At 38.8% G+C, this 10,601-nt stretch overlaps 1 long non-coding RNA gene across 1 annotated transcript; it reads left to right on the forward strand.

The window, feature by feature from the left end:
- Positions 1-1,876: 1,876 nt before the first annotated feature.
- Positions 1,877-3,887, forward strand: LOC110903046. Its single transcript, XR_002571625.2, has 2 exons — positions 1,877-1,906; positions 3,678-3,887. It is a non-coding gene; the product is annotated as an uncharacterized LOC110903046 (long non-coding RNA).
- The last annotated feature ends 6,714 nt before the right edge of the window (positions 3,888-10,601 follow it).

Raw genomic sequence — 10,601 nt, forward strand, 5'->3', positions numbered from 1 at the left:
TAATTATTTAAAGTGTTACCTCCCATTGGGTTCAAGTTAGGGAATCCATATTGCTGGGGTTCTGGAACAATGGAGGGGCCAATGGAAGCAATGGTCTGCATTGGAATGAAGTCCCCTTGATGGACATCTAGACTTCCTGTTTGCGAACTTTTTAGGGATCCTGGCATCTGTAAGGATACTGGTATCTGGGATGATCCTGGAACGAAGGAGGATCCTTGAACCTGGGATGATCCTGGAACAAAGGAGGATCCTTGGCCCTGGAAAGATCCTGGAATAAAGCAGGATCCTTGAAACTGCTGTGCCCCCGGATAGGCTCCCGGATTCATGAAGGATCCCATGTATTGAGGATAGGATCCTATTGGCTGAAAATGTGAATCTGATGTCTGAGTCATTGCTGCCGAGTTGAGACGTAATCCTCTTGACTCCCCAATGATCTGTACGTCCGGGATCCCCGATGGCTGGGAAGTGATTATTGGAGTTTCGAAGCTCAAGGATTTGGGCATCAGTGGGGAATGATCTTCTGCCGCTTTCTTTTGTCTTTTGAGATCTCCAATTTCCCTGAGGATCCTGTCATTAGTTTCATCCTGCCGCTGCATACGATCCTTCATCTGCAAAATTAAAGCAAACACATCACTAGTACTGGGAATAGAAGAATTCATAGCAGAAGAAGATGGAGGTTTAGAGAAAGAGGGAGTTGGTCTCTTCTCAGCATTTCTCTGAGATCCTGCCGGTGGAGGAGGTAGAGTGGTTTGTGCTGAGGTGACTGCAGACATCGCCGTGGACGTGTTCTTCAATGATGAAGCCATGTAACTCTTTGAAATGATTTCGAACAACAAAATTTTCTTATGAATGAAGCACCAATTGCCCCACGGTGGGCGCCAAACTGTTTTGGTCAAAAATCACACAAGGATAATATAACCAAACTCTAGGAAAACGGGGTATGATGCTTGGTTAATTATAAAAGTAAAGGATCACTTCTGTGATAAAGATGCAAAGACACAATGATTTATACGAGGAAAAAGCCCTTGATCAATGTATGATCTCCGGCATAAAAAACCTCGGGTGATGGCAACTACCGATCACCAACTTCAATATAACAAAAATATGATTACAACTTTGGATGATAATGAGCTGAGTACAAGGATCACTATCGCTTTTTGGTGTCTAAGTGTATGAGAGTTGTGTGGTATGTTGTGTGTGTCCTTCCGAATGAGGAAGATGGGTATTTATACATGTGTGGGTGACTTATTTTAGGTAAAATGACTAAATATCAGCTCATTACCCCTTTAGAAATAAAGACAATCTAGCCTAAATTGCTGCCCATAAATCAAGCCTACTTTCCATATCCTGTGCAACGTCTATCTTCAATTTAGCTCTTGCCATAATTGTGAAAACGCGTCCCTGGATCATGGTCTTTAGGGCATATCCTGCTAGATGTTCCTGCAAAACAACATTGTATTAAGCGGAAGTGGCCGTTAGTATGAGGATCACCGTAATGTCCCATGATCCTGATCCTGAAGTTCTGCTGAGGATCACTGTCTGCCAAAGAAACAAGGATCACTGGTTAGGATCATGTATAAGGATCACCTATAATAAAAATCCAGCCCTAACAAGTCATATGATGCGTGTTATATCCATACGTGTTATATGTGATGACACGATGAATTGTATGAGTTTGAAAGATTAACTTGTGGAAATATGCCTTATGCTTGTTAGAATTGACTAATGAAAGTCAAATGTGAAACATGAATTTGATATGATTGTTAATATGTACAATCATGTATGCTAACAAGAATGTGAATGCGATGACATGAAAGTATAGGGATCATGTCAAGATGGATGGAAGCATGGAAGGTTAACGGGTCAAAAAGAGGCGAGGAAACGGATGCGAATACGAACACTAAAGGTAAGTGATTTCCGTAATCACTTCGTAGTACAAGTAAGTAATAAAGTGTTGTAATGAATTAAATATGATGTTTGAGGTCAAATATGTGTTAAGGTCTTTCGTCGTAAATGATGGGTTTAAGGTTGACCAAAATGCCCATGATGGGTATTTTGGGGTAAACGAACTTAAAAGTGGTTTAGAAGCAAGTTATTCGATTAGAGTAATGTTTTGGGCAGGTATGGAAGTGGGGATGATGGTTTGGTCAGTCATAGACCAATTAATGCGCGAATACCCTTAACGGGTCAAATAGTTAGAAAATAGTTAAGTCGAATGTATGTAAGTTAAGGATTTCCGTAATCCGGAGGTAAGATTTTATGTTCATATGATAGAATGTGAATTTACAAGCATGTAGGAAGAAACGGGAGGTCAAACGGGTAAACGGTTCAAAAGTTACGTGCGTTTTAGTGCGTACGGACGACGAAACGAACCTGCAGAAAACTGCAAAAAACTAGAGGGCGTCGCCGACGGGTAGGGGTACCCAAAGGTGGGATCCTAAAGAATATGTAGTAATATGGTACCCAAAGGTGGGATCCTAAAGAATAAGTAGTAATATGGTACCCAAAGGTGGGATCCTAAAGAATATGTAGTAATATGGTACCCAAAGGTGGGATCCTAAAGAATAAGTAGTAATATGGTACCCAAAGGTGGGATCCTAAAGAATATGTAGTAATATGGTACCCAAAGGTGGGATCCTAAAGAATAAGTAGTAATATGGTACCCAAAGGTGGGATCCTAAAGAATAAGTAGTAATATGGTACCCAAAGGTGGGATCCTAAAGAATATGTAGTAATATGGTACCCAAAGGTGGGATCCTAAAGAATATGTAGTAATATGGTACCCAAAGGTGGGATCCTAAAGAATATGTAGTAATATGGTACCCAAAGGTGGGATCCTAAAGAATAAGTAGTAATATGGTACCCAAAGGTGGGATCCTAAAGAATATGTAGTAATATGGTACCCAAAGGTGGGATCCTAAAGAATATGTAGTAATATGGTACCCAAAGGTGGGATCCTAAAGAATGTGTAGTAATATGGTACCCAAAGGTGGGATCCTAAAGAATAAGTAGTAATATGGTACCCAAAGGTGGGATCCTAAAGAATATGTAGTAATATGGTACCCAAAGGTGGGATCCTAAAGAATAAGTAGTAATATGGTACCCAAAGGTGGGATCCTAAAGAATATGTAGTAATATGGTACCTAATTGTGGGATTCTAAGTTAAGAATTTCCTTTACGTATATAGATGTGTATGTATGTATGTATAAAGGTATGTATGAGTGTATGCATGTATGTAAAGATGTAAGAAAGGTATGTACGTATGTAGATGTGAACGTACGTATGTATAAAGATATGTATGAGTGTATGCATGAATGTAGAGATGTAGGAAAGGTATGTATGTATGTATGTAATTGTGTATGTATGTATGTGTAAAGACATGTATGAGTGTATGCATGTATGTAAAGTTGGAGGAAAGATATGTATGTATGTAGATGTGAATGTATGTTTGTATGTAAGTATGTATATAAGCATGATTTAGACACGTTGAGTGTTAACGTTTTAATGGTGTACCTTGAGAATGAAAGGTAATGCAGGTACATTACTGAAGCCTCACCAGGGAATGGATACGCAGATGTAATGCTTAAAGTTTGAAAAATGACGAACAGTGAAGTGTTTGTGAATGAATCTTGTTTATATAATGTGTGCTAATGTATGAATGAATGTGGTGAGTGCAGGTTGTACGAGTCACGAGGATCTTCAAGGATTAGAGATCGAGGATCGAGTCACAAGACAGATTGTACGGAAACGTTGGTGTTGAAATTTAGAAAAACCATGTCATGCATTTAATTGTAAATGAGTCAATTGATGACTTCATGTGAAAAGGTTGTATTAAAATGAAGTTTTAAGTAAGTCAAGGTAATTATAAGGAAAGAAAGTTTATGGCTTGAACTTCCGCTGCGACTTTTAGTCAAATACGCATTAGGGTCTTACACAACCACTGGCACTGCTCCTCCGACTGTACTTTATATTGATGACCTCCCTGCAGATAATGCCAAAAAGGGGGAGAAAATTAAGGAGTGGGTAAAGAAGGGGATTGATAATGGGCTGTATCTTGATACAACAACAGGTGCAATGCTCAGAGATATCCCTTTGCCAGATGGTAGTAAAAAGGTTGATGTTACCCAGAATGCACTTGATGATGCTGTCATAAGTGTAAAAAGGGATAGAATGGCAAAGGCCTTGTCAAGGTGGAATGAGGAGAAGAAAGCTTTCATGAAGCTGAATGCGTAGGGTTGTTCTGGTGAAAAGGATGATCAAAATCCGATTCCAAAAGGAAAGCTTACTAGAAAAGTAAGGAAACCCAAATCCACACCATCCAGCCTTCAAAGCACTCTCCAAAAACACTGTCCAAAAGCCACCTACATCAAACCTCCACCCAAACAGTTGTTACAACAACTACTCCCATTCAAACACACACCACTTCAACACACACCACCACCACTGCCTTACCATCACCATCTGTCCCTGCCCTAAAGCAGAAGACAGCAGATGACAAAACATCTGCTGTAATGACAACAGTGGTTGAAACACCAGTTGTTTCAACAGCTGTTAGTCAAACACAAACCACTGATCCACCTAAAACAGCATCTGCCCTTCCTAAAATAAAAAGGAAAAGGGTTGTCATATCAGATGATGATTCTCCATCTCCACCACCAAAAGCTTCAAAATCCCAAGCACTTGTCACAGTTTCAAAACCCATTTCTCTCTCTTCGGCTCAACTATACAAACCCTTACCTCCTGCAGGTGTTCAATTTCCTCTTGAACTTGTAACAGTCAGAGAAGAGATTAAGTCCTTCTACTATGAGGATGACCCTGCCAAAAGGAGTTTGCCATCGATTGAAGGATATCCCAGGCCAACCAATATTGAAGAATACTTGAAAATCAAGGCCAAGCAAGCAGAGGATATCTCAATCAAAACCAAACAAGGGAAATCTGATAGAGAGTATCAACAAAACTATCAGTTTCTACTTACACAGGTCAAAGCTTTGGAACAGTTTGCAAAGAATGTATGTCAGCAAATCTCAGAAAAGGCAGATGAGTCCTTGAGAAAAGACTACATTGAAAACATCATGACCTACAAGACATACAAGGGGGAGAAGCACATGTTCAGAAACTGGACTATTCCTGAGCTTGAAAAGGAAGTAGCCAGGATTCATGAAATGATCAAAAATAAAGTCAAGCAGACTCCCCTAGAAAAATTCAAAAGGGTTGAAGCTGATAAAGCTTTAGAGCTGAAGAGAATGAAAGAGGAGCTGATAATTGCTGAATATGGGTCAAAGAACTCTGTGTCTAAGTGGGGAGAAGCGAGGGTCAGGGCCACCTACAAGAGTTTGGAAGAGCTAAGGAAGAAAGATCCAAAAGCTCCACAAAAGCCTGACTACTCCAAAGCAGAGGTTTCGAAAGGATCATCAAAGCCACATCTCAAAAGAACCACTGCTCCTGCTGGTACTGCCATCTACAAAAGAAGGAGACAAAGCCAGTTAGGTTATGAAACAGTTCAAGAAATTCTTACTGGAAAAGCCATTATGCAAACGGGCGCGTTGGTAATGTTGAAAGAAGAATTTGTACTGGAAAAATCTGCACATACTGCTCAGCCAGTTATGAATAGGCCAGCCTCACCAAACTCCTCAACATATAAAAATCTCCCAAGAAACCCATCTCGCCTAAAAATACAAGAGTGGAAAACTGACAAACAGAACCACGTATTGACTATGGTCAGGGCAGATGGCGAAGTGAAGAAGGGAACAAGCTCTTGGCCTAAGACTTGAAGATTTGCAGGATCTCCTTGATCTTCCACTTAGCAGGGATGAAGATGATACAGATTCCTTAACCTTCGAACTACAATTCAAAGGGCAAATAAGGGAACTGTTGTTGAAGCAATAAAAATCTACAATAATGGAGAGTTTTGGCATTGTCTGTTCCAGGGGGAGATTGTTGGGATTGAACCCTACCAAAGGAACAGATAATAAAAGCCAAAATTGGATCACAACAGTAGATTCAAAATAAGCAGATGTTTGGTTGCAAGTCTCTCCCCTTGAAAGTGGTTTCAACATCTGCTGACCTTCTATCCGCTGATCATGCAATCTGCTGACCTACAACTACTGACCAAGACAAAGTCTGATAGAAGAACTAAAGCTCTGCTGCTCAATCTACTGCCTTGGATCAAGCACTGCTGATCATGACAACATCTGCTGGGCTTACAGCAGTGGAAGGATGCAGCAGCAGTTTATATTTGGTTTATGCATTATAATGTAATATCAGTAGTTAGCATAAGCAGTATTTGTATAGATCAGTTGTTAGAGTTTGTTAGGAGGTTAAATGTCACTTTCATGGTGACGTCAGCTTAGATGCTCAGAGGTTTGCAAGTGCCTATAAATAGAACAGTACTCTATACTGTTCTGTTTAGCTCATTCACCATCTTCTTTCTGCACGAACAAACACTGAGCTCAGGCTGAGGGGGAGTTTGCATATCATACACACATTGTAATCAGAGTTTAAAAATAAATTTAATCATTTGATTCAGTGTTAGAAAATGTATGATTGATAGCATTTCTTCTGTTTGATTGTGAAAAGTTTGGTTCCATTAAATTCCGCTGCACTACTCTTTCATTTGTCCATCTAAATTCAAACACAAATCACAATCAATCCAAACTCAGATCCTAACAAGTTGCTCAAGATAATCAGTCGGATCAGAATGATAATCAAGAATATGAGAATATGCCGATATTTGATTGTAGTGATTCAGATTCTGAAGGGGAGCAGATTCATGATTCAAGTCAAACAAACCAAATTAGTGAACAAGGTGCAAATCAAAATGTTACTAATCTGGAAGGCGATGTGGATGTTCTGTAACACCCCAAAATTCGAATTATTAAATTCGTTAGCATGTTGCCATGTTTAATAAAACAAGATACAATAACTAGGTTAATAAACCTAGTTAAATGCCTATTAGATAAGCTAAATGATGAAACTTGTGGCATATATGATAGTAAGTTAAACTTGAGGGACTTGGAGTGCCAAACTTGGAAGTTTGGTTTACTAAAACAAAAATCACACACACACCCACACAAGGGTGCGTGAGATCGAGCAGGAGAAAAGAAAAAGGGGTGAAACCCTAGTTCTCAAGAAAGCTTCAAATTGACAAGGAAATTAGGCTCAAATCCGATGCATGAACTCGTTTTCTTGATGATCTAGCCCTAACAAACATGTGGTAAGTTGTATTTTATGATTTGATGATCTTGCTATGAAGTGGGTTATGGTCAATCCATGAAATTGTATGAAATTGATCATGTAGATGTGTTAGAATCACATTATAGAACATGAACTATGCAAGATTCTAAGTAATTTGATGGTTTTGGATGAAACCCACTTGTGGTAGTGAAGATGATGATATGGATAATCATGCATGTTCATTTGTTGTGTAAGATTGATGTATGATGTTGTATGTAATGAGTGATGGTCAGTTAATTTGGGTATAGTATGAAAATTACATGATTCTAGTGGAATTTGATGATCTTGATATGAGTTAGTAAGAATTTGCAAAGAATGCTTGTACATAATGTTTTGTTAGTAGTACATCCGCCAAGTGTTCGATGAAATGCCTAAGAGAGCAAAATTTGTGAAATTGTATGAAAGTTATGGGTAATTATGTATAGAAGGTGCTTATGGTGTAGCCATTAGCAAAATAATAAGTTAAGTATGCTTAAGGTGGAGTCATTATGAGAATCCGGATTTGAATGTATGGTTTGGTAAAATTATGCATTAGGAACTTGTACCTTATGTCCCAATGAGGTAATGCTCGCCATATACTTTATGCATTTGATTCATGGTGATTGAGAGCAAATGTGTACGAATATGTGATGCGTAGTTTATTGATAAGTGATAATGTTGGAATTATGTCGTGTACATATGTAAGATGATAAATTGATTGTGCGAATGTCGAACAATGCGGTTGTCGAATGTAGAGTTAAGAAAGCATAAGTATGTGTATATTGTGTAAGCGACTAGGCGATCATATAGTTGTATGAGTTATACGACATTATGTATGAAAATTAATATGATGCCATTAATATGATCTAAGTGGTTGACAAATCATGTCGTATGCGTGTTAGTGGAAGTCAATGTAAATAAGAGTTGGAAAAAAAAATGGATGTTAATATGAATAAGTATAAATACTAACATTATTATGGCATGACGGCATGAAAGAATAGGAACCACACTAGCATGGACCAAGCATGGAAGGCTAACGGGTCAAGATGAGGCAAGGAAGCGGTTATGAACACGGATGCACAAGGTAAGTGATTTCCGTAATCACTTCGTAGTACAAGTAAGTAATAAAGTGTTGTAATGAATTAAATATGATGTTTGAGGTCAAATATGTGTTAAAGTCTTTCGTCGTAAATGATGGGTTTAAGGTTGACCAAAATGCCCATGATGGGTATTTTGGGGTAAACGAACTTAAAAGTGGTTTAGAAGCAAGTTATTCGATTAGAGTAATGTTTTGGACAAGTATGGAAGTGGGGATGATGGTTTGGTCAGTCATAGACCAATTAATGCGCGAATACCCTTAACGGGTCAAATAGTTAGAAAATAGTTAAGTCGAATGTATGTAAGTTAAGGATTTCCGTAATCCGGAGGTAAGATTTTAAGTTCATATGATAGAATGTGAATTTACAAGCATGTAGGAAGAAACGGGAGGTCAAACGGGTAAACGGTTCAAAAGTTACGTGCGTTTTAGTGCGTACGGACGACGAAACGAACCTGCAGAAAACTGCAAAAACTAGAGGGCGTCGCCGACGGGTAGGGGGCCTAAAGGTGGGATCCTAAAGAATATGTAGTAATATGGTACCCAAAGGTGGGATCCTAAAGAATATGTAGTAATATGGTACCCAAAGGTGGGATCCTAAAGAATATGTAGTAATATGGTACCTAAATGTGGGATTCTAAGTTAAGAATTTCCTTAAGTAGATACGTATGAAGGTATGTATGTATGTATGTGTGAATATAAGTGGTATGTATGAATGAATGTATGTATGTATGTATATAGGTGTGTATGTAGGTAGTATGTGTATGTGTATATATATATCCAAGTGAGTATGTACGAAAGTGTGTGCACGTATGTAGGGTTGTGAGAAGGCATGTAATAGGTATGTATGTAGACATGTATGCATGTATGTATGTAGGTATGCACGTATGTAGGAACGTACGTATGAATGTAGGTACGTAGGTTTGTAAATAGTTATGTGTGAACGGATGCACATATGTAAGTATGTATGAAAGTATATACGCATGTATTCAATGAAATTGAGTATTGACGATAATAATAGTGTGCCTTGTGAACGAAGTGTAACGCAGGTACAATGAGAAAGTCTCACCACGGAATGTACGATCAGATGGAAAGCTGGGATGTAAAGAATTAACGGAACAAAAGTAAACGTGAATAAATCTTGTATGTTTATAATGCGTACTAATGTTATGAATTTATTGTGGTGAGCGCAGGTAGTACGAGTCATGAGGATCATCAAGGAACAGAGATCGAGGATCGAGTCACTAGTGAGATTGTACGGGAATGTTGATGTATATAATGTAGTAAACATAAGCTATGTTTTTACTTAGTAAATAAGTCGAATGATGGATTTATGTGAAAGAGTTATGTTAAAGTAAATTTTTAAATAAGTTAAGGTGTTTATAATGAAAGAAAGTTTATGACTTGAACTTCCGCTGCGACTTATAGTCAAATACGTATTAGGGTCTTACAAGTTGGTATCAGAGCCCTGGTTTGAGGGAATCAAGTACGAGAAGGTAGGTACTTGAACTCAAACCTATGTGCTCTTGTGATAAGGAACCTGTACAATCCATGACTCGATCAAGATCCAAAGGTAGAAATGGAATGAAAACGTGTAAGTATGTATTCATATGAAGAAGCTAACGGTTTGCTATGTGCAAGGTAAGCTTAAAAGTTTGGAGAGGATGATCCGTGAATGCAGTCTAAGGTGGATGCTAAGGCAGGCAAGGATGCGAATGGACAGACGGACCCCAGGTACACAATGTTGACATGTATGGGTACCGTTGTTAAAAGAAAAAGGAAGAAGTCTCCTTGGGAGGGTAAGTACTAAACGGAAGACAACGATATTGTCTTGGTAAAATTGTAAAAATGTAGCACGAACTGAGACCCACTAATGCGGACATAAGGCGATGATTACCTGAAGGCACGGAATTAGTATGTGAATTGCGCACCTGGCCAGTACGCAAGAAGCATATGACGTTCGTGAGACCGTGGTAATTATCGCAGGTATATCTGTAGAATTGGGTAGCAGGTGGGCGTGCGGGTGAAGTGGGTAGTAAGGCTCTCGGGAAATTGAGAGTACTATGTAGGAATGAAATGCAGAAAATGATATGTTTGAATCTGTGAGACGGATTCAGCACATGTAATGAATGAAAGATGTGAATGGGTAATGTAAATGAAATGTTTGAATCCGCGAAAAGGATTCAAAGCACGAAAGGAAGAAAATGTATGAATAGTGTGTTTGGAACCGCTAGACGGATTCAAAACATGAAAGCAATGAAAGGCATGAATGTGACGTTTGAGTTCGCGGGAC

Source organism: Helianthus annuus, chromosome 13 (assembly GCF_002127325.2).
Source record: "Helianthus annuus cultivar XRQ/B chromosome 13, HanXRQr2.0-SUNRISE, whole genome shotgun sequence".
Taxonomy (NCBI): Eukaryota; Viridiplantae; Streptophyta; class Magnoliopsida; order Asterales; family Asteraceae; genus Helianthus; species Helianthus annuus.